At 48.3% G+C, this 27623-nt stretch overlaps 1 long non-coding RNA gene across 1 annotated transcript; it reads right to left on the bottom strand.

The window, feature by feature from the left end:
- Window positions 1-27227, bottom strand: LOC115095968. The gene is made up of 3 exons (XR_003857925.1): window positions 26786-27227; window positions 10768-10869; window positions 1-136 (listed from the first exon to the last, which is right to left on the bottom strand). It is a non-coding gene; the product is annotated as an uncharacterized LOC115095968 (long non-coding RNA).
- Window positions 27228-27623: the final 396 nt, after the last annotated feature.

The raw sequence follows: 27623 nt of genomic DNA, 5'->3' as shown, positions 1-27623 counted from the left end.
TCTTCTCTCGATCCACAGCGTCGTTGCCCAAGTGAGGCTAGAAGGCTACATCTCTGGCCAGTGTTATGTTAGGCTCCGCTCCTCCACCAAGTGGTAATGAACCCTGTCAGTCTGGGGTCATGGAGTTAAGTAACTTCTGCAAAAAAACAAAACAAAACAAAGTTATTCTCCGGCTGCGCCCTGCCTCCCTGCAAGGGATAATTAGTTTGATTACATAAGGAGATGGCCTGTCTCCACCTTGATTAGAGTCTCTGGTAATTAATTAGCTCGGGTGTGAGTAAAACCGGCAGTGTTAATAATAGATGCCTAAATCAGGATGTCTCACAGGAGCATTAACTTCTGCCGTCTCACCCCCTTGTTGGCTTGGTTTGAAGAGGATTCCTAACTCAGGATGAATCTAGGTTTTAGCAGAGAGGTGTAAAGTTACCATGTTACTTCCCTCTTTGGTCACTAATTAAAAGGGGACATAGAAATACATTTCCCTGTATGGGGTAGGAAGAGACACCTCAGCGGAGGTTGCTGAGCTGTCTGGCCCCGAGGTAGACCTTTGGGCTGCTTGAATTAACAAGCTGTTTAAAGAAGACACATTGACCCCTAAGGAGTTAAATACTTCTGTTGGACTTGAAAAGCAGAAAAGGCGGTGTGGACTGGGTTACTGTTAAAATGAATAAATATTGGGATGTGTGTGCGGATCACGCCTGCTGACCCTTGGGGCCCTGGCGCACCATGGAGGGGCAATAGCTGTTGTCGCAGAGGAGATGTCATTGGGCTCTCAGGGTTCCCAGGACACGCTTAACAAGGGAAAGTAGGTGCAGAGAGTGCGAACGAATGTGAAATAACTCTTGAGATGCGGTGAAGCCGATTCATCTCATCGTCCCCTAGAGGGGATTTAAATTTATAAGAAATGACAGAGCCCCGGAAGGCCTCTCAACAAGAGGCAACATCCCTTCGGAGCCCCACTTACACAACACTCAGTCCCTTACACATCAGCTGATAATGCAGTTTGTGTGAGCGCTTTCCTTCTGTTTGCTGCATTTCAGGTGTCGGGATGAGTTTGGCGTCCTTCTGTCTGTCAGTTAAGGCTCCATTTCCCACCACTCCAACACTTCCTGAGCCGTGCAGTGCTGTATAGACGCTTAACTACGGATCATCCTGCTTTAGTTTGTGCTTTTCCAAGGCATGGCAGTTCCTTTTCAGAAGGGCGGTGAGAGGTTTTGTATGCGTGTATTCATGCTGTGTTTTACTCCATTACTAGCAGGGTCATTCAGGTGTTTGAGAACATATTTAAAGAGTCCAGGAGGCGAATGAACGGGCCGATACAGTAAGGAGCGGTAGGAAGAGGTGCGTTAGTGCCGGGTGCACCCACGTTTGCCGCACGCACAGTCCAGCTCACCTACCGCTCGATACTGTATTGAAATAGCATGCAAATGCAAGCCGCGTCCAAGAAGCGTCCGTGAAGCGTTAGGCCCGTGCAATCCATTTTACTGTATAGAGCGCTATACAGTGCCTATACAGTAACCTGTCATTTGAAATGACATTTGAAATGACAGGTAACAGGAAGTGGATGGTTCTCCTACGCTCGGGTCCTCTCTCCCCCCCCCTCCCGAAGCAAGGCGCAGAGCGAAAATTAAAACAAAAGTGAATAAAGTGTAATAAAAATAAACTTACTGCATGTGAATTTTCTTTGAACAGTCCTCTCTCTCCTCCTCCCGAGGCACGCACCGCGGCTCCCGGGGGCAGCCGGCGGGCGTGCATTCATCCGGGCGGGAGCCGGCGGGCATGCATTCAGCCAGGCGGAGGGAGCCGGCGGCGAAAGCAGCTTCCAGCAGCCCCCACCAGCGAAGGTGAATGAATGTGCGCCTGTGCGTGCAATTTGGGCGCTCAATGCGTGACGTCACGACGTTTAGCGTCACGGCGTGTGACGTCGGCGTTCGCTAATGCACTGCCTTGAGCGCCCAAATTGCATTCATTCACCTTCGCCGGCGGGGGCTGCTGGAAGCCGCTTTGGCTCCCCTGCCCCCGCCGGCGAAGGTGAATGAATGCACGCCTGTGTACGCCTGTGCCTGCAATTTGGGCGCTCAAGGCAGTGCATTAGCGAACACTGGCATCACACGTCGTGACGTCAAACGTCGTGACGTCACGCCTTGAGCGCCCAAATTGCAGGCACAGGCGTACACAGGCGTGCATTCATTCACCTTCGCCGGCGGGGGCTGCTGGAAGCCGCTTTCGCCGCCGGCTGCCCCCGGGAGGCAGGGGAGCCGCAGTGCGCGCCTCGGGAGGAGGGGAGAGAGGACTGTTCAAAGAAAATTCACATGCAGTAAGTTTACTTTTATTACATTTTATTTACTTTTGTTTTAATGACATGTCGAGCCGATTTTCGCCCTGCGCCTTGCTTCGGGAGGGGGGGATTTTGACCGGAGCCTGCCTATTGCTGTCGCACCACACTAACGCCAGGGTAAGGGTCCCGGGGGGTGAGGGGGTCGTTTGCCCATGAAATTTCGTCTCTCTGACCTGACGCTCCACATTAACGCAGGGGTAAGGGTAGGCGGTAAGTTAGCAGGTTAAACGCGCGGCAAAACTGCAGGTTAAAAAGGCGATAGTCGGGGCGCACGTTACTGTATGGGAGGGAATAGCTAATCGGAGCATTTACATCTCATATACATGCTGTGGGCGGAAAGGGTTACCCGGTGATTTAAAGAAGTGGTAAGGATGAGTTAAAAAGGATAGTGAATCGTGGGTTGGACTTACGCGGTCAAATTGTGAGTTAGAAGCGGGTTAGAAGCAGGGTAACCGCGGTCGCGCTTTGCTGTATCGGCCTGGAAGTGTGGGCTAGCGTTTTTGGCTTCACAGTGCGATCTGATGTCAGCAATTTCTAGAACAGGGTGGAAGAAGCGCACCGAGCATGCTCACAGCCTGATGATCACGCCCTGAGCATGCTCTGTACGTGTCTTCCACCCTGTTCTAGATATTGCTGACATCAGGAACCAGACTTTACATCTACAAAAAGGGCTAATGAGTCCAGGAAGCAGGGGGGCATTCCAAAATCATGAATACCCCTATTTTCAAAAGGAAGACTTGCACAGCTGCTTGTACACTTTCTGCATTCGATAATCAGTTTTCTTTCTTTTTGGGTTTTTTGTTTTGTTTTGGTTTTTTGCAGTTGTCCTAAAATTCACATTTCTGGTGGCCATGATATTATATTTGTTTCTACCACACTGGTCCAGCAATAGAATAACTTTGGCCACCAAAACTCCTCAGACCCAGGAGTTTAATTTCCAATGTAAGCTCTCTGAGGCAGGCACCAAACACAGGTTTTTTTTCCAGAACAGCTGGACAGTATGCACACAGCGCTAAAGTGTGCACTTTTCAGCTGCTGGTGCCCATCCAGACAGCCTATGCTTTATTTATTTAGCTATAGGTGCCTTCCCCAGAGAGCATACTCTTTATTTTACTTGCCATTCTTTGTTAAAATGACTAAATGAGAGAATGTTGCCAACAAATTTGGATGCACAGTACCAATCTTGCATGTAATGCCATTTTGGCAAGGAATGACAAGAAAAATCAAACCATAAGCTCTCTGTGGAAGGCACCTTCAGTTGAACAGTATGTGCTTTGGTGCTGTGCATTTGATTTTGCCATCCTGTTCCGCTGTAGGTGCCCACCCCAGAGAGCTTATGCTTTGATTTTACTTGCCATTCCGTGTCAAAATGGCCTTGGATGCCAGAATTCACTTGCTGGAGTGAGCACCTACAGCAAGCTGAACAAAGTATAAGTTCCCTGTGGTGGGCACCAACAATTACGCAGTACGCCAAAGTCAGGAGGCACTGTGCCAGTGTACTGTGCAGCTGTAGGTGCCCTCCCTGAAAGCTTACACTGGAAATTAAACTCCTGCATCTGAGGTGGGGTCAACTCATTTTTCTGGTGGTCAAAGTTATTCTAATGCTGTGCCCAGTCTGACAGAAGCAACTAGAGACTACCACAATGGGCACAGCGATAGCATAACATGGCCACCATAAACGTGAGTTAAGTTTTACTCCTGCCCTGACCCTGGTGTTAAATTGCCCACGTTAAAAAAACATGCACTAAAATGCCTCCCTGCTAATGCAGCTCTCTGCTTTGCCCTGTGATAGCTATTTACATGCACCCGCGCTAAACATCCCGCGGATTTCTTAGTGTGCTGCTTTTTTTTTGGCATTAAAACCCACATCACATATATATATATATATGGTTAGTGCCGAAAAACCCTTGCTAAAACCGGAGAAAAAACCCAAAGTAGGCTCAGTGCAGCTTATTACATTGGCTCCTCTGTGAGGTGGCAACATTCGTTTGCCAAAACGTTTTCAGATCTACTATTTAACAGCTCCTCCAGCAGAACCGGAACTCCGGCGATGCATCGTGCAAAGAATGCATGCATGGTGCAAGGGGTGCAGAGTTTCATGATATCCAGAGCGAGCATGCATGAAGTAGTGGAGGTAGTGCATGCAAATCTCTCATACATGTTCGTTGGGGTTATCCTGAAAATCAGATCTATTTGTGGCTTTTGAGGACCGGAGTTTGCCACCCCTGATGTGGTGCTAGTCAGGGGCAGGGCTGGATTTAAATACTGAGGGCCCATAGCAAGCGAGGAGCGAGGGAAGTCCAATTTCCTTCCCCACCCCAAGGTCATCAGCAGTACAGGAGTTTGTGAAGGAAAGGGGGGCAAGGGATCCCCGATTGCCCCTATCCATTTCCTCGTCTCTCTGGGCCTCCCTCCCTAGCAGTAATCCAATTCTAAAAAAGAAAATTCGTACAAGGGGCTTCCGGCTGCCGGTGGCGCTCTCAAGGCTCTGCGGCAGCCTGCCCCCTTTCCTCCTCTACAGGCTTTACTATGGAAACCTGTGTGAGGGGCAGGGCAGCCGCAGGGTCTTGAGAGCGCCACCGGCAGCTGGAGGCCCCGCACTGGATTTTCTTTTTAGAACTGATTGCTGCTTCTGCTGGAGTGAGCGCCGCCGCCGCGACTCGGAGGTAAGGCCCGGACAGAAGCGTGGGAACAGGGGCAACGCTCCGGCGCCTGTCATGTTTTGATGCCGGAGGCGGTTGACTGTGTTGCTTGTGTTGCCTGTGTCTAAATTAGAGCTGGTGAGGGGGTGTGAACTGGGAGCCCATTTGGGGTTTCTTTCTGTATTTGCCTACGTCTATCGTCAGCGCTGCTCTGCTATGGGAGTATTTGGCATATTCATATCCATATTTAAGGTAATAATGCGGGGGTAAGCAACTCTTGGGGCCTCGAGGCCTGCAAGCCAGTTGGGTTTTCAAGACATCCCTACTGAATATTCAAGAGGTGCATCTGTATGCACTGCCTCCATTAAATGCAAATACATCTCATGCGTATCCATCGTGGACATCCTGAACATGTGACTGCCTTGCGGCACTCGAGGACTGGAATTGCCTACCCCTGTATTAATGTAGGCCCCGTCCCTCTCCTTTTCAGAGTCCTCCCTGCAGTTGCAGTAGGGGACCACCTTTGGGCACTGTTGGCGCCTGGCAAACTCGCTGCAGTTCTGGGAGTTCTTCCAGTTATGTGTGTGGGTGCAAACAAATTTGCTTCTAGACCCAAGGGGATCTATAGCTCATACACTGAAAATGAAATAGTCCAGACCCCCAAGAGTATTGTTCCAATAAAAAACAGGTTTACTGTGGCAAAACAGCAGTAAGTGCAAAAAAAATCAGTTTCTACAATGCACGTTTTCAGTGTGAGCTTTTCATTTTTATTGGGGGGGGGGGGGGGGGGGGTTTCCGTAAAAAAAAAAAAAAAAAAAAATTGCAGAGTTTGAAACTGTTGAGCCCTTAATGTTTAGAAAGAGCATCCTTCCTGCCCTCACATTTCCTGGAGTAGTGAGGATCTCACAAAGACTTTGACAATTTTACATTCGCCTACACTCTTATTAAAGAAAAAAAAAAAAATCGGAAGCTTCTTGATGCGCTGACTGCACACAAATGTCGAAACCCATACAGGAAGCAAATTCCAAAACCATCTCCTCGTCACCAAATGCTCTTAAGTTTTGCATTCCATTTGCTTTTTGCTTTGTGATTTCCTTCACTTGACATACAGCTCTTAACTCCAGCGCACCTCTGAGACACTACAATTGCTTGCTCACAAAATGCTTCTCTTCCCTTTCTTTCCCCTCCAAGAAATCTCTTTTAGTTATTAATCTTTTGTGAAACGCACTACGTGAGCAAACCTCAAGCACCATTCCTCAGATTGCTCACCGTGATGCTTTTCTTGATAACTGGAGGTGTTACCGATTTCCCGCTCTTCCATTCATGCAGCCCAATAGGAAAGTCTACGTATCCAGATTTCTGGCTGAGAACAGACTGCAATTCCATTTATGCATTGCCAGCAGTAGCTGGCTAAACAGTGCTCCTGGAAGCTACATTTTAACGCAGGTTTTGGTTTGCTCGCGCGGTAGAAACCTGCAGTTCCGCGGGATGCAGCAAGCTAATGGCGTGCAAATGCTTCGTGAGGAAAAATGTGCTAAATGAAAAAAGCATGTTTTTTTTCTTTTTTTTAACGCACAGGTCATTTGCATGCCATTGAATTGCAAATCCACAGTAAAACTTGGAGTTAAAACTGGGGAGGAAAGATTCTATTGCTCATTGCACGCAAACATCAACATGTTGACCATTTTGGGGCACTGCCAAGAAAACTATGCCGATAAATGTATTTCCTTTATTTTCCATTATAATTGTCAAGCAGGCAGGCAGCCGGGAGCAGGGTGCCAGGCTGGCAGAAGATCATTGTGTTACCAGTGAGAAGCTGGTATTTCTCACTGGTGGGGAGGGAGGTGCCAATTGTAGTTTTGGTGCAGGGGGGCCTGCTATCCTAGAGCCCGCGCTGTTCCTGGTTTTTCACTAAAAATGGATGCAATAATTTCATTTTATAATGAACCCTCTCCTCATTATTTGCACCCTGTAAGTTCAACGTCGTTTTGTGAAGTGCTGGTCTCAGGTGTGCTGGTAGTTGGAGGCAGAGTCTAAGTTTTGCAACTTTGGTACTGCTTAAATCAGATTCTAGTAGACGTTTATAGGGGTGTAATCTCGTTATTTTCAGCCCAAAGTGTCTGAAGCGATTTTCTGGCATTCCAGTATTTCTATGAAGGGTAATGCCATCCCCAGGAGCGTGTCTGGTCCGGTTCACTCGGAGCAGTCAACGCTTTCCAGCTGCTTTAACTTTTAACTCTCCAGCTGCTGAGCTGTGCTCTGAAAACGGTACTGGATAATTATCACGGGGCTGCAAACAGTGCCTGAGATGCTTGGGCTGTAGAACTGCCTGAGTTCCAATGGAAACCCGGGGGAAGTTTTACTTCTCAAACCCAGGAATTAAATTTGTCCCACCAGAAAAATGCACACAAAGCAGTCGGAGCTTCTACTATGATTCCCTGCATTGCAGGGGAATGTCTAATATCATTTTCATCGCATTTGCGTGTAGACGTGCTAATGCTAAGAATGCCATACTGGGTCAGACCAAGGGTCCATCGTGCCCAGTATCCTGTTTCCAAGAGCAGCCAATCCAAGTCACAAGCACCTGGCGAGTACCACAAGTATCCTAGCGCAGGTTTTTTCCCCACACAGAAAACCCTGTTGAATAAGGAGGGTTAAGTTTGTGCAGAAAAAAGTGCATGCTGAAATGCAGGTTAAAAACTGGCACTAAGGTGAATGCACCTTTTTACATCTGTCTGTAGATTCTGGGGAGAGCGGCCCACTCATTAAATATGCACTCTTAGACCCTGATACCATAGGTGAGTTGCCCAGATCCAAATTCCAAGACTAAAAAAGTGTATATGTACCCTGTCAGTACCACCACCTGGATATCTTCCTTCCTTCTGCACCAAAACATGGAACACTTTCTGAAAAAAACATCATACATTATGCTTTTTTTTTTTTTTCTATTCAGAGAGGCATCAGATGATTCTGACTTCTTTCTTTGTCTCCCGGAGCTTAGAGAAAAGCACGAAGCTGACTGCGCATGGTACGTGTTATTAACTCCATGTCGCTGGTAAGCTTTTGTGGCAGGAGACCTTGCACCAAGGTCACTGTCTCTCTCTGTATAAGCAAATGTGATTGCCTGAAGGAAATGAAGTCAGTGTGCTGCAGAACAAAGGACACCGAGATCACACAATGCTGCATTCAGCTGAACCCACAAAAGTGAGGAAATTCTTCAGTTCCTTAGCACGGTCCGGCTTGTCTCTAGGGGCTGCTGCATAAAGTATAATCCGGTGTCGGGGATAACATGCCTACTTCACCATTGTCATCAATCAGGCTAAGCTCAGAGAGATTCCGGCAGCTCCATGAATAATTCTGTTCAGTTATTCTACGGAAACATGGGGGGGTTTCCAGAGACCTGGAGACAAGCAGATGCCATCCCTCTTCAGAAAAGTGGGAGCAAGGAGGAGGCTAGTAACTATAGGCCAGTCAGCCTGACCTCTGTGATGTGCAAACTAATGGAGTCACTACTGCAACATGTCACAAGTGCTTCTGTCTTGACTCCACAGCCCAGGCTTCCCCAGTCGGGTTCTCTCTGCAGGATCCCTGAGAATTTGCCAGCACTTCAGCCCAAAAACCCAGTTCCGCCAAGCTTGGTTTCCATGGTGGCTGTCCTCAAAACAATCAGGCTTCAGACACAGTTCAGCCCAGGCCATTACCCCAAACAGGCAACCAACCAGGGCCCTGACTTTTATGGTCTGGGAAACAGATAAGCATGGGGTAACCTACATGGCACAGGCTTACTGGGCAGACTGGATGGACCATTTGGTCCTTGTCTGCCGTCGTTTCTATGAATGATAGGTAACAGAAGGTAATGGTAAATGAAGTTCAAGGAAAGAGGGTTACCAGTGGAGTGCCTCAGGGCCTGGCTCCTGTTCTGTTCAATATTTTTTGTGGAGGGATTATTAAGAACGATTTGTCTTTTTTTTTCCAGGTGATACTAAGATTTACAACAGGGTGAATTTTCCAGATGGAGTAGGAAGAATGAGGCATGATCTAAGGAGATGTCACATTATCGGCTAATGCAAAGGAGTATGGACTCGTGTCCTTTGGGGGGCACAAAAATCCAAGAGAGCAAGATAGGGGCTGGAAGTGAGGTAATGTGGAAGTGTCCTGGGCACCGGAGAGAGAGAGAGAGAGAGAGAGAGGAACTCTATTTATACCACTGTAAGAGGAGGCACTTTTAATTAACTTGGGGTGGGGTTTGAAGCTAGGTAGAGAGTGCATTGTACAAAACCTCTTGTACCTGTCATTGATTCAAACAACAGAAAATCTTCAGTGATGTCAACTTTGCTGTTCGTACCTCTGACTGTGTATGTAACCCCCCCCCAAACCGAGGCCCTAATGCAAAACGATAAATGACCCTGAAGCAGAGCACCTGCAGCAGCAGGAGATAAAGTGACTTGCCAGAATTCACAAGCAGTATCAGCGAGGGAAGTGAGGTTTGAACCCTGGTATCAGATCCCAGTGCTCTAACCACTAGGCCGTGCCTTTTGAATAGCCCAAACGCTTTGTACAGAAAGAAAGCATTTCTTAGCAGAACGGCACTTCTAGAACAAGCAATCATGATATGAGACTCAAATGGTGTAGTCTTGGACATGACAAGGAAATATTTTTTCACAGACATTAGTGGTGGAACCTGCCTTCCAATGCTGGAAGCCAGAAGAGCAACAGAATCCAGGAAAGCCTGGGGTAAGCACAGAAGCATCTTCAGCGATGAGGATGTGTGGGTAAAGCTGTGTAACGATTCTGGCTGTTAGGCAGCACCCCTGCCAGCAGAGGCCCTCGCGGAGCCATGCTTTCTCCCGCCCTAGCCACCTCCTTGATGGTCTCATGACTCAAGCAAGGCCAGCCCTATCTAGCCCTGCCTCTCCCACAACTCCATGCCTCTTCATCAAGTCACCTTGGCTCCTTGCCTTGCTACTGCATGGCCCCTGTGGCCTCCTCTGCCTTCCTGTCTTGGCCTGCCTTGTGACCTTTGGGCCTTCTAGTCTCACTCTGCCCTGCCTTGTGGCCTTAGGTCTCCTTGTCCATTTCTCCCTTGTCTTATATGTACCTTGATTTGCAGTCATTCTAGTTAGCCTGTGGTGTATATTATTTGCCCTGTTCTCATGGTCCTGTCCATTCCTTGTCTTGTCCAGTCCTCCCTGTGACTCTCCAGTTCCAGCCTGTGCCTCAGGTTCCTGTCTTACTGCCAGTGCCTGTCCTACCTCTATACCCAGCTTATCTCCAGCCAAAGTCCTGCTGGCCACCAGAACCTGTGGGCTTAACCCAAGGGGAAGGTGGCTGCTGGTCAGGCAGAAGACTCTGCCTGCCCCTGTGGGGGAAATCCACATTTCCAGCCGGTTCCCCCAGTTATGATAAGTTGCAATGTTGCATCAGGAAGAAGCAGATTAAATAGCCCTGGCAGTCCTTACTTGCTGTTGTTCTCTCTATTTCTATGCTCTACTGGTTTGTGCACTAAGCAAACGCTGCATTATATCAGCAAAGCACCAGCCCAGAGGATGCAGAACTGTGAACCAGCTGGAGCCTCAGATATGTGAACTGTGAACCAGCTGGAGCCTCAGATATGCCCTTTACGGACTGCAGTAATGTAGCAGAACCAAGACGATATGCACAGAAGCCTAGATTTCTTTGCTGGATGTAAGGAACACACCCGTCAACTGTACTGTTTCAAGAGCTTTTTTTTATCCCCTAATTGACCTCCCATTGCTCCCACTTTAATTCACGTTTTTGTTTGGTTACCCTTGACGGAAGACAGCGAGAAGACTCCTTTGGGCATGAACTTTTCCATGCTGCCGCCTGAAGCACCCAGTCTGCCGATGGTCGCTCACCGTCACCCTTGAGCTGGAAGACATCAATGTTGTGACACGGTGGTTACATTGAAGGAGTGGTAGTATAATGAAGGCCGTGTCATAGCCACTCCCTCCCCCCATTGAACCTGCCGCCACTGTTCTTTCCTTTTCAGCAGCATCTCCTACTTTGGGAGACGGCTGGTGTAGAGAGGAAGCGCCCAGTCCATCTCCCGCCTCCTGCAGCTGGCCTGTGCTACAGGGCCTGTGCAATGCGACCACTGCAGGGCCCGCTCCATTGGATTGCAAACCTCGTGCTTCCTGCCGGCGGCACGTCATGCAAGCGTTACCTGCAAGCCACACAGCCATGTCATGGGAGTTCTCGATAAGATCATGTGAACAAGAAACGTGACTAAGGAATGGGAAAGAGTGGTGGCCATTTTCTAGAAAAGGGTTATCAAAGACTGAGAACACAGGCCTGGAAAAATGCATCTTCAGATTTTTCTGTAAAATCTGCAAACCTTGACTTTATCAGTGAAACTAATAACAGTTAAGGAAAAAAAAAAAGCACTATGAAATGTATAGGAGATTTTGCTGCAACTGTGGCATTTAAAAAATGAACACATTTCTATATACTTTTTTAGTTCCCATGGTGGTGTGCAAGAGCTGGTGAATATATATGGGGCAAGGGTCTTCTTGTCAGTTAAAAATTGCCTTGAGCTTATAGTTTCTCCTCCCGGCTCGCTCACTGAACCTGGATGAGTCACTTCTTTCGCTTTGTCCATTCATTTATCTAACATTAGGGACTCACCATAGCATTTTCTCTTCTCTGGACATGATTTTAAAGAAAAGTCAGCCTCCTTGGTAGTAGTCAAACCCGACCATTCCACAGTGGCTGCATCAGAGGCAACTGGATTTCCAGGATGCTCACAATGAATATGGATGAGATAAATCTGCATACATCAGAGACCTATTTTATGCAAATTTATCTTGGGAGGGGGTATGTTTTCCCCATAAACTATTAGTAGGAATTTTCCAGCAATGGGAGGCTGCAAGGGAGCGATGGTCACTTAGGAATGAATGGTGGGTCCATCCCCAAAAGGGTGGGTGAGTGGGAGGAGTTCTTAGTAGTTCCTGGAGGGAGTGCATGGAGATGCATTTGTGGGCTCCTGGAAGGGAGAAGGGTCCTGTAGGGTCTGGAGCCAATGAGGATTCCTGCATTCCAAGGGTGAAGGAGCTGGGTCACTTATCACGTAGAGCGTTCTCCTTCTGGTGCAGGAGAGGAGACATTTCCTGCATTCCAAGGGTGAAGGAGCTGGGTCACTTATCATGTAGAGCGTCCTCCTTCTGGTGCAGGAGAGGAGAAGTTTCCTGCATTCCAAGGGTGAAGGAGCTGGGTCACTTATCATGTAGAGCGTTCTCCTTCTGGTGCAGGAGAGGAGGCGTTTCCTGCATTCCAAGGGTGAAGGAGCTGGGTCACTTATCATGTAGAGCGTTCTCCTTCTGGTGCAGGAGAGGAGGAGTTTCCTGCATTCCAAGGGTGAAGGAGCTGGGTCACTTATCATGTAGTGTTCTCCTTCTGGTGCAGGAGAGGAGGAGTTTCCTGCATTTCAAGGGTGAAGGGGCTGGGTCACTTTTCATGTAGAGCGTTCTCCTTCTGGTGCAGGAGAGGAGGCGTTTCCTGCATTCCAAGGGTGAAGGAGCTGGGTCACTTATCATGTAGAGCGTTCTCCTTCTGGTGCAGGAGAGGAGGAGTTTCCTGCATTCCAAGGGTGAAGGAGCTGGGTCACTTATCATGTAGTGTTCTCCTTCTGGTGCAGGAGAGGAGGAGTTTCCTGCATTCCAATGGTGAAGGAGCTGGGTCACTTATCATGTAGTGTTCTCCTTCTGGTGAAGGAGAGGAGGAGTTTCCTGCATTCCAAGGGTGAAGGAGCTGGGTCACTTATCATGTAGAGCGTTCTCCTTCTGGTGCAGGAGAGGAGGCGTTTCCTGCATTCCAAGGGTGAAGTTGCTGGGTCACTTATCATGTAGAGCGTTCTCCTTCTGGTGCAGGAGAGGAGGAGTTTCCTGCATTCCAAGGGTGAAGGAGCTGGGTCACTTATCATGTAGAGCGTTCTCCTTCTGGTGCAGGAGAGGAGTTTCCTGCATTCCAAGGGTGAAGGAGCTGGGTCACTTATCATGTAGTGTTCTCCTTCTGGTGAAGGAGAGGAGGAGTTTCCTGCATTCCAAGGGTGAAGGAGCTGGGTCACTTATCATGTAGAGCGTTCTCCTTCTGGTGCAGGAGAGGAGACGTTTCCTGCATTCCAAGGGTGAAGTTGCTGGGTCACTTATCATGTAGAGCGTCCTCCTTCTGGTGCAGGAGAGGAGGAGTTTCCTGCATTCCAAGGGTGAAGGAGCTGGGTCACTTATCATGTAGAGCGTTCTCCTTCTGGTGCAGGAGAGGAGACGTTTCCTGCATTCCAAGGGTGAAGTTGCTGGGTCACTTATCATGTAGAGCGTCCTCCTTCTGGTGCAGGAGAGGAGGAGTTTCCTGCATTCCAAGGGTGAAGGAGCTGGGTCACTTATCACGTAGAGCGTTCTCCTTCTGGTGCAGGAGAGGAGACATTTCCTGCATTCCAAGGGTGAAGGAGCTGGGTCACTTATCATGTAGAGCGTTCTCCTTCTGGTGCAGGAGAGGAGGCGTTTCCTGCATTCCAAGGGTGAAGGAGCTGGGTCACTTATCATGTAGAGCGTTCTCCTTCTGGTGCAGGAGAGGAGGAGTTTCCTGCATTCCAAGGGTGAAGGAGCTGGGTCACTTATCATGTAGTGTTCTCCTTCTGGTGCAGGAGAGGAGGAGTTTCCTGCATTTCAAGGGTGAAGGGGCTGGGTCACTTTTCATGTAGAGCGTTCTCCTTCTGGTGCAGGAGAGGAGGCGTTTCCTGCATTCCAAGGGTGAAGGAGCTGGGTCACTTATCATGTAGAGCGTTCTCCTTCTGGTGCAGGAGAGGAGGAGTTTCCTGCATTCCAAGGGTGAAGGAGCTGGGTCACTTATCATGTAGTGTTCTCCTTCTGGTGCAGGAGAGGAGGAGTTTCCTGCATTCCAATGGTGAAGGAGCTGGGTCACTTATCATGTAGTGTTCTCCTTCTGGTGAAGGAGAGGAGGAGTTTCCTGCATTCCAAGGGTGAAGGAGCTGGGTCACTTATCATGTAGAGCGTTCTCCTTCTGGTGCAGGAGAGGAGGCGTTTCCTGCATTCCAAGGGTGAAGTTGCTGGGTCACTTATCATGTAGAGCGTTCTCCTTCTGGTGCAGGAGAGGAGGAGTTTCCTGCATTCCAAGGGTGAAGGAGCTGGGTCACTTATCATGTAGAGCGTTCTCCTTCTGGTGCAGGAGAGGAGTTTCCTGCATTCCAAGGGTGAAGGAGCTGGGTCACTTATCATGTAGTGTTCTCCTTCTGGTGAAGGAGAGGAGGAGTTTCCTGCATTCCAAGGGTGAAGGAGCTGGGTCACTTATCATGTAGAGCGTTCTCCTTCTGGTGCAGGAGAGGAGACGTTTCCTGCATTCCAAGGGTGAAGTTGCTGGGTCACTTATCATGTAGAGCGTCCTCCTTCTGGTGCAGGAGAGGAGGAGTTTCCTGCATTCCAAGGGTGAAGGAGCTGGGTCACTTATCATGTAGAGCGTTCTCCTTCTGGTGCAGGAGAGGAGGCGTTTCCTGCATTCCAAGGGTGAAGGAGCTGGGTCACTTATCATGTAGAGCGTTCTCCTTCTGGTGCAGGAGAGGAGGCGTTTCCTGCATTCCAAGGGTGAAGGAGCTGGGTCACTTATCATGTAGAGCGTTCTCCTTCTGGTGCAGGAGAGGAGGCGTTTCCTGCATTCCAAGGGTGAAGTTGCTGGGTCACTTATCATGTAGAGCGTTCTCCTTCTGGTGCAGGAGAGGAGGAGTTTCCTGCATTCCAAGGGTGAAGGAGCTGGGTCACTTATCATGTAGAGCGTTCTCCTTCTGGTGCAGGAGAGGAGGCGTTTCCTGCATTCCAAGGGTGAAGTTGCTGGGTCACTTATCATGTAGAGCGTTCTCCTTCTGGTGCAGGAGAGGAGGAATTTCCTGCATTCCAAGGGTGAAGGAGCTGGGTCACTTATCATGTAGAGCATTCTCCTTCTGGTGCAGGAGAGGAGGAGTTTCCTGCATTCCAAGGGTGAAGGAGCTGGGTCACTTATCATGTAGAGCGTTCTCCTTCTGGTGCAGGAGAGGAGGCGTTTCCTGCATTCCAAGGGTGAAGGAGCTGGGTCACTTATCATGTACAGCGTTCTCCTTCTGGTGCAGGAGAGGAGGCGTTTCCTGCATTCCAAGGGTGAAGGAGCTGGGTCACTTATCATGTAGAGCGTTCTCCTTCTGGTGCAGGAGAGGAGGAGTTTCCTGCATTCCAAGGGTGAAGGAGCTGGGTCACTTATCATGTAGTGTTCTCCTTCTGGTGCAGGAGAGGAGGCGTTTCCTGCATTCCAAGGGTGAAGGAGCTGGGTCACTTATCATGTACAGCGTTCTCCTTCTGGTGCAGGAGAGGAGGAGTTTCCTGCATTCCAAGGGTGAAGGAGCTGGGTCACTTATCATGTAGAGCGTCCTCCTTCTGGTGCAGGAGAGGAGGATTTTCCTGCATTCCAAGGCTTTCCAGAGCAGGAGATGCTTTTTGGAAGAACTAGGAGGGATCCCAGAGTCCTACAGCAGTGCTCACGTGGCCTGAGGACCTATCTGTATTCTTTTCAGGACAGGGCCTAATCTACTTTTGTATCTATACCAGTTGTAAGAACCCATGCGACATTACTGACTTTGTCTGTCCTGTAAACCTTAGACTGTTTTATTCTTCATTTTGCTGATTTGCTTCATTTTTATTCAGTAAACTTCAATTTTGTTTGTAACACAGCACTTGGTGTGAGGATCGTTTCTTTTTTTTTTTAAATAATTCCTTTTAAGGTCCTACAGGTTAAGCCTGTCCCCCAACACTGCACCGAGTAGATCAGTGTGCAACAGTATGACATCAGTAAAAACAAAAAAAAAACATGCTCCGATGAGGCAACACAGCTTGGATAACAAACATAGCTTTTCTCAGTTGCAATGAACAGTGACAGAACAAGTAAATTGTTCCGAGAGAGGTAGCAAAAGATTAGCCAAACTCAATTTTCGGGAGCAATTTTGGCTATACAAATTGTGAACAGTAACCCTGTATGGACTTAATGAAAAATTGTACTGGTATTCATTAATGTAGCAATCTTGCATGTGTTTATATGTTGATTGATTGAGTGCTGCCTTAATAGGATGAAGGACGAGGCACAACGAATGGTAAACTTGTGGGGGTCAAGTTCAAACACAAGCTCCTTCCAGACTGGTCCACTTTCAGGGCATGAACGCCTATATTTTACGTCGTTCAAGGATGTCGATGCTCAACTGGTAATGACTTTAGCCAAAGAAGCAGCAATCGGTATGCAACCCCCCTGGTGAAGAGAGATATTGAAATGTCAGGGCCCGTGTGTATACAACATGTTAAGTGCAGGTATCTCTGCATGTCAACAGAAGAGCTATTTCCTTAGAAAAACTCGAACAGTGGTGTTAAGAAAGGAGGGAATATGCCAGGTAAGTATTGCGGCCATGTATTGGGGGAAATTTTCAGCCATTAAACTAATCAGCATTTCAGCTGTATTTCCTTAAAAGATTTTATTTGCAAAATAGAAAAAAAAAAAAGATTAAAAATTTGGTCTTAGAAGTGAGTTCAAAAAAAGAGAGACAAGTCATTATAAAATTGCTTTAGCACTACAGTCAAAGTGCGAGCATCATGTATAATGTTTTCCCTTGATACCTTATTAAAAAAATCACTTAATGTTGTAATAATATCCAAGTGATTGTCAGTTTTGTGGGCTTAACATTATAGGGTAAGAGGATACAAGGTGAAAATCTCAAGAATTCATGGGACTGGAACAGTCAGAATCATGTCTTCCACACACATAGATAGCGCTTACTGAGGCTCCCATTCTTTACTGGTTACTTGGTGAGACATCCCCACTGGTTACTTCTCAGGAACATACTGATTATGCTCCCTTCCAATTACCTCTTTAACAAAACACCTCCGTCCCGGAATGAGGTTCCCATCCTTGGAATTTGTCCCAGACATACCCTATCAAAATTCACATCCCAAAAGGGCCAGTGCAATTTCCATGGCTGTCGCTGCTCGCGACTCCTTGGTCCATGACCTTGCCCTCGACTTCCACACCTCTGCGCGCCACAGACCACGTGGGGCATGCCTCGTCTTGGACTCACCCCAGACTCCTTCTCTCTTGGCCTTGTTCCTTTAGGGAAAAGAACAGCTGCCATTCCACCCAGCTGCAGGAGGAGGGAGAAACCTTCTCCACTCCATGGCCTTCAGGGGAAGTGCTCCTGCAGGGTCCCAGTCCCAGCAGCCCGCAGACTGGCTACTCCAAATGGCTAAATCCCCACCCTGAGAAGGGCAGAAACCAAAAGGGTAAAATCCACCAGAACCTTCCCACTTGTATAGCTCCTCCCACTTGTATAGCTCCCATTAAACCTTGGGCCCCCAATCAGAGAAACCCATCCATTTAAGGAGACACACATTATTTTCCTCAGATCCCATTATCACATCCACGGCTATTGCTTACTCTCTCAAAATGTATCCAGTGGACATTTGATTTGTTATCACTACATGCACAAACATGGAGAAATGTTTCTTATCTGTTAATTTTCTTTCCATGAGTTCTGCCTCGCCAGTCCAAGTCAGTCCATACCAGTGCATTTATACTCCCCTACCAACAGACGGAGGCAGAACACACTGCATTCTTCTGTGACATCATCGCCACTACTTAAGGGCGGTAAAACCCAGAGAAATCCAGTATTTCCCTGGGAAAAGCACTGTAAAGCACAGACTACCAGAAAAAAATACAAACAAACAAACATGAGAACTACCACCAAATCAGTAAGGGAGAAAACCTCCCACCTCAAAAACATGTCGAAGAACTAAACAAAGGAAAAACAAAAACAGTATAAGAACAGGAGATAGACTCCAGGCTGAAAGAAGTCTCAGTCCTCTGCAAAACATATACAGAACAGCAATCCAAAGAAGCAAATGATTGTGATTGCAAAGGCCCTTACTTCCTGGGAGAGTCCTGGACTGGTGCAGCAGGACTCATGAAAAGGAAATTAACAAGAAAAACTTCTCCTTCCAGTTCCTCTTGATATACCAATCCTGGTCAGTCCATACCAGTGGTAAGAGAAGAGATGGCTGAGGGGGGATATGATAGAGGTCTTTAAGATCATGAGAGGTCTTGAACGAGTAGATGTGACTCGATTATTTACACTTTCGAATAATAGAAGGACTAGGGGGCATTCCATGAAGTTAGCAAGTAGCACATTTAAGACTAATCGGAGAAAATTCTTTTTCACAACGCACAATAAAGCTCTGGAATTTGTTGCCAGAGGATGTGGTTAGTGCAGTTAGTGTAGCTGGGTTCAAAAAAGGTTTGGATAAGTTCTTGGAGAAGAAGTCCATTAACGGTTATTAATCAATTTTACTTAGGGAATAGCCACTGCTATTAATTGCATCAGTAGCATGGGATCTTCTTAGGGTTTGGGTAATTGCCAGGTTCTTGTGGCCTGGTTTTGGCCTCTGTTGGAAACAGGATGCTGGGCTTGATGGACCCTTGGTCTGACCCAGCATGGCAATTTCTTATGTTCTTAAGTACCAAAGCCCCGTTATTTAGGAAAGGAGGACGTAAGGGCTGCCCTGGGAGCCCCCACTCCATAAGCAGCATCCTCCTTGGCCAAGATATCCAAACAGTAATACTTCAAAAATGAATGCAAAGGCAATCACACTGCTGCCTTGCAAAGATCTGCTGGACTGACCACAACTGCTTCTGCCCATGAGGATGACTGCGCCAATGTAGAATAAGCACGAAGCAGCTGAGAGACCTGCTGGCCCTTGAGTATATAGGCTGATGCGATAATGTCCTTAATCTATCTAGCAAAGGTTACCTGTGAGGCCGCTTTCCCCTTATGCAGACCTTCAAACAACACAAACAAACAATCTGTCCGATGGAGAGAGTTAGTTACTTTGAGATACCTGATGACCACTCGACATACATCCAGGAACGGCAGAGACCTATTAGCGCCATGACTCTCATTCCTAGAAAAAGCAAACAGAAAGACAGTCTGGTTTATCTGAAAATCTGACAACATCTTACGTAAGAAGGAAGGAACAGGATGAAAGGACACCGAATCTGCTGAGATTACCAGGAAGTGGTCCCTGCATGACAAAGCCTGTAACTCAGACATGCAGCGAGCGGAACAGAAAAACTGTCTTCAAGGACAGATCCTTGAGTGAGGCTCGCTTCACCAGCTCAAAAGGAGATGCGCCCACGACTGAAAGAACCAGATTGCAATTCCACTGTAGAACCAAAGGACTAAACAGTGCCTACAACATCTTAACCCTGCAAAGAAACTGGGATGCATCCAGGTGAGCCACTTGTTGCGTTTGTGCCTGCTCTTGCCCTCGCTCCACCCTCTCTACCTCTGAGGCGACTCCCTTCGGGTCTGATGGACAGTTGCTGCCGCGGCTTCTCCTTGCCGATTCTTCCCGGAGTCCCCGGGCTGGCCTGTCGCTGCGGATCCATGTTCCTGATGACGTAGGGCACGCGCGCGCTCTGAAGTTTGTACCAGCAAGGGCGCGAACCTCGGGGGCGTCCCCCTGTAGTGATGTCATCCGCTTCCAACATAAAAGGTCTTTGCTTACGTTTACGAATTAAGTTAGCAAGGGATTGATTGCGGGGATCATCTTGACCCGCTTCATTCTCCGCTGCTCTGCCTCTTCGAACTTACCAGAGGTACCCGCTCCTCGGGGGCCCCCGCTCTCTCCTCTTGTTTTCAGATTGCTAAGACGGGATCCGGTACTCGCTCCTCGAGGGCCTATGTCCCTGAACGCTCAGAAGACTCCCTATTGCCTGGAAGCGATCGCAGACGTGAACTTTGTGAGTTTCTATTCCAGTTGCATATAGGAACCGGTACTCGCTCCTCGAGGGCCCATGTTCCTAGAACTCTGAAGATTCTCTTATGTCTAAGACGCTATCGCAGATACGGAGATCGTGAGTTATTATTACAGATTGCAGACAGGAACCGGTACTCGCTCCTCGAGGGCCCATGTTCTTAAAACTCTCCGAAGACTCTCTTCTATTTCAGAAGCTATTTCATATACAGATATTGTGAAATCTTATTTCTGTTTGCATATAGGAACCAGTACTCGCCTAGAGGCTCCTGTTCCTGGATATACTAACTATTCTCTATTGCCTAAGAAACCATTACAGAGATAGATAACTGTGAGTTACCATTGCTCTCTCAGAGCTGTCCCTGGAACAAGGTACTCACTCCTCGAGGGCCTAACTCTCTCCAGCTACTGAGCCTTCTTATTAATCTATGTGAGTGTATCATCTACGTTTGGTTATGTATCCAGCATACCCTGTCTACTCACTACCTATAGTCTCTCTCTACAACTTAGCAAACCCGGAGATAGCAGTTCCAGGATCTGAGGGACTTCAGCCCTGCTGGGCACATCAGCTCACTACTGCCACCTCTGGTGGTTCTACTACCTGTCTAATAAAGAACTATCTATTAGAGATGTGAATCGTGTCCTCGATCGTCTTAACGATCGATTTCGTCTGGGAGGGGGAGGGAATCGTATTGTTGCCGTTTGGGTGGGTAAAGTATCGTGAAAATCGTTAAAATCGTGAGCCAGCACACTAAAACCCCCTAAAACCCACCCCCGACCCTTTAAATTAAATCCCCCACCCTCCCGAACCCCCCCCAAATGCCTTACATTACCCTGGGGTAGAGCCGGCAGGAGATCGACTGCAGGAGGTCGTTCAGCGGGGGCTCGCTGAACGACCTCCTGCAGTCGATCTCCTGCCGGCGCCATTTTCCGTACGGAAAACGATTCGCGGCAGGAAATCGCTCCCAGACCCCCGCTGGCCCCCCAGGAACTTTTGGCCAGCTTGGGGGGGCCTCCTGACCCCCCCAAGACTTGCCAAAAGTCCAGCGGGGGTCTGGAACGACCTCCTCCAGTCGAATCGTGTTGGTCTATGGCCGCCGCCATTTTGCGGCGGCCATTTTGCAAAATGGCGCCGGCTGAAGACAACGCGATTCAATAGCAGGAGGCCGTTTCGGACCGCCGCTCTACCCCAGGGTAATTTAAGGCATTTGGGGGGGGGATTTAATTTAAAGTGTCGGGGGTGGGTTTTAGGGGGTTTTAGTGTGCCGGTTTTCCTGCCCTCCCCCTTCCCCCGATTTAGCTAGGGACCGCCGCTGGACCTCAGGGTAATTTAAGGCATTTGGGGGGGGTTCGGGAGGGTGGGGGATTTAATTTAAAGGGTCGGGGGTGGGTTTTAGGGGGTTTTAGTGTGCCGGTTTTCCTGCCCTCCCCCTTCCCCCGATTTACGATTTTTTGACGATAAATCGGGGGAATTGGTATTGTATCGTGGCCCTAACGGTTTTTGACGATTTAAAATATATCGGACGATATTTTAAATCGTCAAAAAACGATTCACATCCCTACTATCTATGTCTGTCTCCATACTCCAGCCTAGTCGGTGGTCCCTCTCATGATATCCTCCTGAGGGCGCTGTCATCTGCCATCGGCCCAAGGAGTCACCATTCCACATTAGAGTGCTCATCTCTCACACTTCAAGAGCTGAGTACAACAAACTACTACCTTGCAGTCTAACCCTCAACTGTTGCTAACATCTCCTTCCTCAGGAACTGTATCATAACCAATTGCTACTTCTTAGCAGGAACCTTCAGGGGAACTCTTGTATATCAGGTTGCTACTCTGTGCGGAGATCCATAACAGATACTAACTCCTCCCCTCTGGAAGAACAGATCTTATATGGTTGCTGACCTCTCCCCGCTGGGGAGCAACTCCATAACAGTTTGCCAACAGATTGCTAACCCTAGCAGAGTCGCTAACAGATGGCTAGCTCCTCCCCTCTGGGGGAGCAACGCTCAACAGGATTGCTAACTCCTCCCCTTGGGAGGAGCAAACCATAACAGACTGCTAACTCCTAGCAGAACCTACAACAGATTGCTAACTCCTCAGTCTAACTCACAACACCACTACAGAAGCCCCATGGAGCTTGCTGCAGTAACCAGAAATTGTCGCTACCTGAACCTTAAGGAAATTCAAGACCAATCCCTTTTCCAAACCCCTCTGGAGAAAGGCCAAAATACAGAGAATATCTGTTGTCCAGGGAGAAATCTGCCAGCCTGAACAGAGTGACTCAAAAAATGCGCCAAACACGAATGTAAGCTAGAGAAGTGGAAGACTTATGAACTTTAAGAAGGGCAGAGATCACAGAAGCTGAATAACCCTTCCATTTCAGATGCAACATTTCAAGAGCCAAGATGGATCCTCCATGAGAACTGGAACTTGCACCAACAAACCTCGAGCTCCTGTAGACACTTGGTTCCATTGACTCATAGCCTCCATCAGCTCCACATATCATGGACGACAAGGCCAATCTGGGGCTATCAAAATCACCTGATTGTTCTCTGTCTGAATCCTGTCTAGAATTCTGCCAATCAATAGCCAAGGGGGGGAAGATGTAAGGAAGCACTTCCTTCCATCAAGGCTGAACCAGAGCATATATACCTTACATTTTGAGCTCTTTTCGACTACTGAAGAACCGAGGAACCTTGGCATTCCTGAGAGTTGTCATGAGATCCATGCAAGGCTTGCCCCATATGAGAATTATGAACTGAATCACCTCCATGCTTAGCTCCCATTCCCCAGAATCCAGCAAGTTCTGGTTGAGGAAATTGGTTTGAATATTGTCCTGCCCTGCAATGTGAGCAGCTGACAATAGCTGAAGGTTCTCCTCCACCTAAGGAAAAAGGAGATTTGTCTTCTCCAATACTTTCAGGCACTAGTTCACATATGCCACTGCTGTTACACTGTCAAAGAGCACCCTGACTGTTTTCCCTTTGAGAATAGGAAGGAAATGGTTTAGGGCCAGCCTTATTGTCCTGGCTTCCAGGTCACTTCATCCGGTGAGCACCACCCCTGAACCACCTGTTTCAGATAATGAGCATCCCAACCAAAAAGACTCACATTGGTCATTACCAGACTTCAGAAGGGAATCTCCAAACTGACTGCATGGAAAAGGTTCCAGGGAAGAGACTACAGAGCAGACTGTTTCTCACTAAGGCAGTCAAGGGAAGTCGAATTTTGTAGTTCTGCGACCACAACACTGACTGAGGAGGGCTCATGTAAGCCCTTGCCCACAGGACTAGGTCCAGAGATGCCACCATTCACCCATGAATTTGCAGGTAATCCCAAGCTCTGGGGGCTGCCATAGAGACAAGTGTCCTGACTTGACCAATCAGTTTGTCCACTCTATTTGCAGTTAAGCAGACTTGACGTGAAAGAGTGTCGAAGTGCACTCTCAGATATTCCAGGGACTGGGAAGGGACTAGCTTGTTTTTTTTTTTAATTGATTATCCAGCCCAAGCTTTCTAAAGCCTAAATCACTCTGTTGGAATCCTGAACCCCTTCATGGTAAGATCTGGCTTTGATCAACCAGTTGTCCAAGTAAGGATGAACCATAATATCTTCTTGTCTTAAGAATGCTGTCGCTACCACCATGACTTTGGTGAAAGTATGCAGGACTGTAACCAACCCTGAACTGGAAATGGTCCTGCAGAACACAAAACCTGAGATATCTCTGGTCTTCCCTCTTGATAGAAATATGGAAATAAGCTTCCAGAAGGACCAGAGAGAAGAGAAACTCCCCTTTCTGTACTGCCATAAGCACCGTGTGAAAGGTCTCCATTCTAAAGTGAGAGATTCTGAGAGACTTGTTCATTCCCTTGAGATTGAAAATGGGCCTGTAGTAGCTGTCCTTTTTGGGAACCACAAAATAAATCAGATAACAGCTGAAACCTTGCCTAGCTTAAGGAGCTGACAAAATGGCCTGCAACCTTCAGAAGTCACTTTAGGGTCTCATGAACTGCCTTTTGCTTGGTGGCTGAAGAACATGGAAAGACCATAAAGCATAGTGAAGAAACATGGTGAACTCCAAGGCGTAACCATGGCAGATGATATCCATGACTCAGTGGGTGGAAGATATTCAAGTGCACGCCTGATAAAAACCCTGCAGGCGACCACCTATTGGAAGGAGCAAGGAGTGGACTCGCCATCATTCATTGTGAAGACCTATTGGCTCCTGATGGGGCAGCAGCATCTGACCAAGGCTTTCGGAAGCTCCGAAATGAGTGAAGTTTTCCTCTTGACCATGAAGAACTGCGATAAGAATAAGAACCAGATTGCTTATCCAGTCTGTACCATCTGGATTCTCTAAGTTGCCCATGGCCTCTGCTGGGCCTATAAAAGAATTAGCTCTTGTCCTCAGGCAGCCTCTGAGGCTTGGGATCCCCCCAAGTTCTTCACCAGCTGCTCCAGATTCTCCCCAAAAAGAAGCTATCCCAGATGAGACTTGGACTATGAGTCTGCTGCCCAGTTCTGAAGCCAGAGAAGATATCTGGCTACCACTGCTAACACCTCCGACATAGACAAGATTGGGAGAATATCAAACAGGGCATCTACTAGAAAGGCTGCAGACAATTCCAGCCTCTTCACTCTCTGGTAGTTGCTGAATCCAACAGAGAAGAACTCGGACCACAAGTGCATTACAAATAGATATGTGAACCATTACAGCCTTGGAAGTAAAAGATGCTTTAAGGGGAGTTCAATCTTCCTATCCTGAGGGTCTTTTGAGGGAGGCACTACCCTCCCCTGGAACTGTAGTCTACCTTGTTACTGCAGTGATCAGAGTGTCCATATGAGGAACCTGAAACAAGTTTTGGGCTGCTTTGGGGTCAAGGGAATAGTCTCAAAAAAGTCTTAGCTCCCCTAAGACCACTCTCCAGAGCCTCCCACTCAGCCAGGTCCATGTCCTCCACCTCTGGGTGCAGAGGAAAAGATGTGGAGAATTTATGGACCCCCTTGATAATGGAGACAGGCATATCCTCCACTACTGGATCCTCAGTCCTAATGCAGGACACCACCTGATCATTTAGGGATGTGATTTTGTCTTTTCTGAAGAGCCTAAACCTATGTATCGGAAGATAACTTCCCATCCTCTAAGGATGCGCAGCTGGTCGAGTCTGGAGGCTCCTAAGCATCCTCCAGGCCTTCACTCAATCCAAGGAAGGGGGCTCCATCAAACTCTTGGGGCGTCTGACAGGCAGACAAAACCCAGAAGGGGAAGCATTTCCAATCAGGCCTCTGGACAGACAAAAACCATGGTGGAGAAAATGAAAAAATTCAGGGGAAAATCCCCCCAAATCCTGGGCCTGACCTTCTGGAGCCTTAGGAAAGGGTTCTACCATGAGCAGTAAGGGAGGGAGCTGCTTGGCAGGGAGGGCCGAGGCTGCAGGCCACTGCTCAGAATCCAAAACCCCCGCGGAAGAAGACAAAATGGCGGAAGTTCTCACCAAAACTGCCATGGGTAAAGTCTTCTCCAAGGCAGTGCCTGACTGAGAAACCTCCACAGGAAACCGAGTGACTGCCGCTGAAGCCACTGCCGCCTGTACCTGCAATGCTGGCGCACTTTCCTGGCATCTTCCCCACTCAAACATAAGAAAAGTAGAGAGGCCATGCAGAGGAAGCAGAACGCTGGCAAGCACGTGCCACACCAGCGCCCATGCTCAGTCCTCTCCATTGCCGCACTCTCCCAGACATGATCAGGGCAAACCAACCCCACCCCGGAAAAACTCAGCCAATCGGGCCGCATAAGTGAGTCAGCCCAGAGTCTGTCTCCTGCCCCGCTCTAGGCCTCTAGTGCAGCCCTGCATGCCCTCACTGGAGTTCCTTATTGCTGTTCCTTGTGTTTCCTAGAACAGGCTTGGGGCAGGCATTGCAGGGGAGGGGGGTAGAGAAGGAAGGATACTTTCTCACTGGCTGGAAGCTGACAACTGAATGAAAAAGTACACTTTTCTTTTTTTTTTTTAAATAAGTCTAAGAAAAGACTTAAGATCCACCCTGGGTTCAACCTAGACCTGCCTGGGACTGGGAACCCCTCAGGCAGGCTTGCGCTGCTGGGCCTACCAGTGGCCTGGCCTTCATCTGTGACTAGAAAAAAGTCCTGCACCACATTGTTCTACCACCTGCTGGAGGCAGAGAATACAGAATTTCTCTGAGTTGCACCATCCTGCGGTAGTGGCGATGATATCACAGAAGAATTCAGTGTGCTCCGCCTCCATCTGCTGGTAGGGAGGTATAAACCCACTGGTATGGATTAATCTGGACTGGTGTAGCAGGAGGAAATGGAATTTAAAAATGTTTCCAAATAGGGTAAACATCATAACCCCAGGTCTGCCCAACCAGAATCTTTTGTACTGCTACCTAAAAAGAGTGCACCAAATTTGAGGGTATCCTTGCATATATAAACATGAATTCAGCACAGATAGCTGAAGAGTAGATCTTCATCAGAAACCCATGCAGGTGGCTCATTGAAACTCATATATTATGAATACAGCATGGACAGCTGAAGAGCTCATCTTCATCAGATTCCTGTGAAGGCATCACTTTGATATATATATATATATATATATAAGGCATTCATACAGTATGGGCAACTGAAGGTGCTCATCAGAACACTGACAACCGTAAAGCATGAATACAGCACAGACAGCTGAAGCGTAGATTTTCATCAGAAGCCCATGTACCGACATTTGAAGATGCTCATCAGAATGCCACGCAGGTATCACTTTGACACGCGTAAAGCATGAATACAGCACAGACAGCTGAATCGTAGATTTTCATCAGAAACCCATGTACCGACATTTGAAGATGCTCATCAGAATGCCACGCAGGTATCACTTTGACACGCGTAAAGCATGAATACAGCACAGACAGCTGAATCGTAGATTTTCATCAGAAGCCCATGTACCGACATTTGAAGATGCTCATCAGAATGCCATGCAGGTATCACTTTGACACGCGTAAAGCATGAATACAGCACCGACAGCCGAAGAGCGGATCCTCGTCAGAGCTGCAAGCAGGTGCCTCCCTGATACACTTGAAGCACAACTTCAGTACGAACAGTCAGAGAAAAGGCCGTGACGAGAACGTTAAAGATGAAGGCTGTGGGGGTTGGGGGATGCAGCCAGCCTAAACGGCGAATTCCTTGCCTTGCAAAAAAACAAAAACAAACCAGTGCGCAGAGGTGTAAAAAACAATAAAACAGATCTGGAGCCGGGACCCGGGCAGGCTGGTAGCCGAGCACTCTGCACGTGTGTGTGGTGGTGGTGGTGGGGGGTGCAAGGGAGGGAGGAATCTGGTAGAACCCGAAAGGCTGCTCCGCCGCACGCTGCCCCTTCCTCGCGCCACCTTTGAACTCGGCTTCCATACTTCCCTCCCCCGCCCCCCGAATCTGGGTCACCGCTCGCTGTGCTGACGCAGGCGCACGCCTCTGACTCAGGAGAAAAGAGCGCCCGGCAGCTGCTCTGCTCTTACTCCGCTCTCACCGGGAAGGGACTTATTTAAAAAAAAAAAAAAAAAAAACAACCTGTAAACAAGGCGAGAGAAAAAGGCGGCGACCTGTGATTCACCAAGGCTTTTTGTACTCAAGGGAGCGCAGGCCCTAAATCTGCCAGTGCAAGCAGCCCCCCCCCCTGCAGCAGTAGATAATGAGGTAGCGCGAGACCGAAGGCTTCGAGCCGAAACGTGGCTTCTGGTTTGAACTCCGAGCTGAGGAAAGAGGGGGGGGGGAGGTGGGGCGGGGTTGTACCT

This window comes from Rhinatrema bivittatum, chromosome 7 (genome assembly GCF_901001135.1).
Source record: "Rhinatrema bivittatum chromosome 7, aRhiBiv1.1, whole genome shotgun sequence".
Lineage (NCBI taxonomy): Eukaryota > Metazoa > Chordata > Amphibia > Gymnophiona > Rhinatrematidae > Rhinatrema > Rhinatrema bivittatum.
Note: the sequence above shows the minus strand (reverse complement) of the source record. Positions and strands in the feature narration are given on the sequence as shown.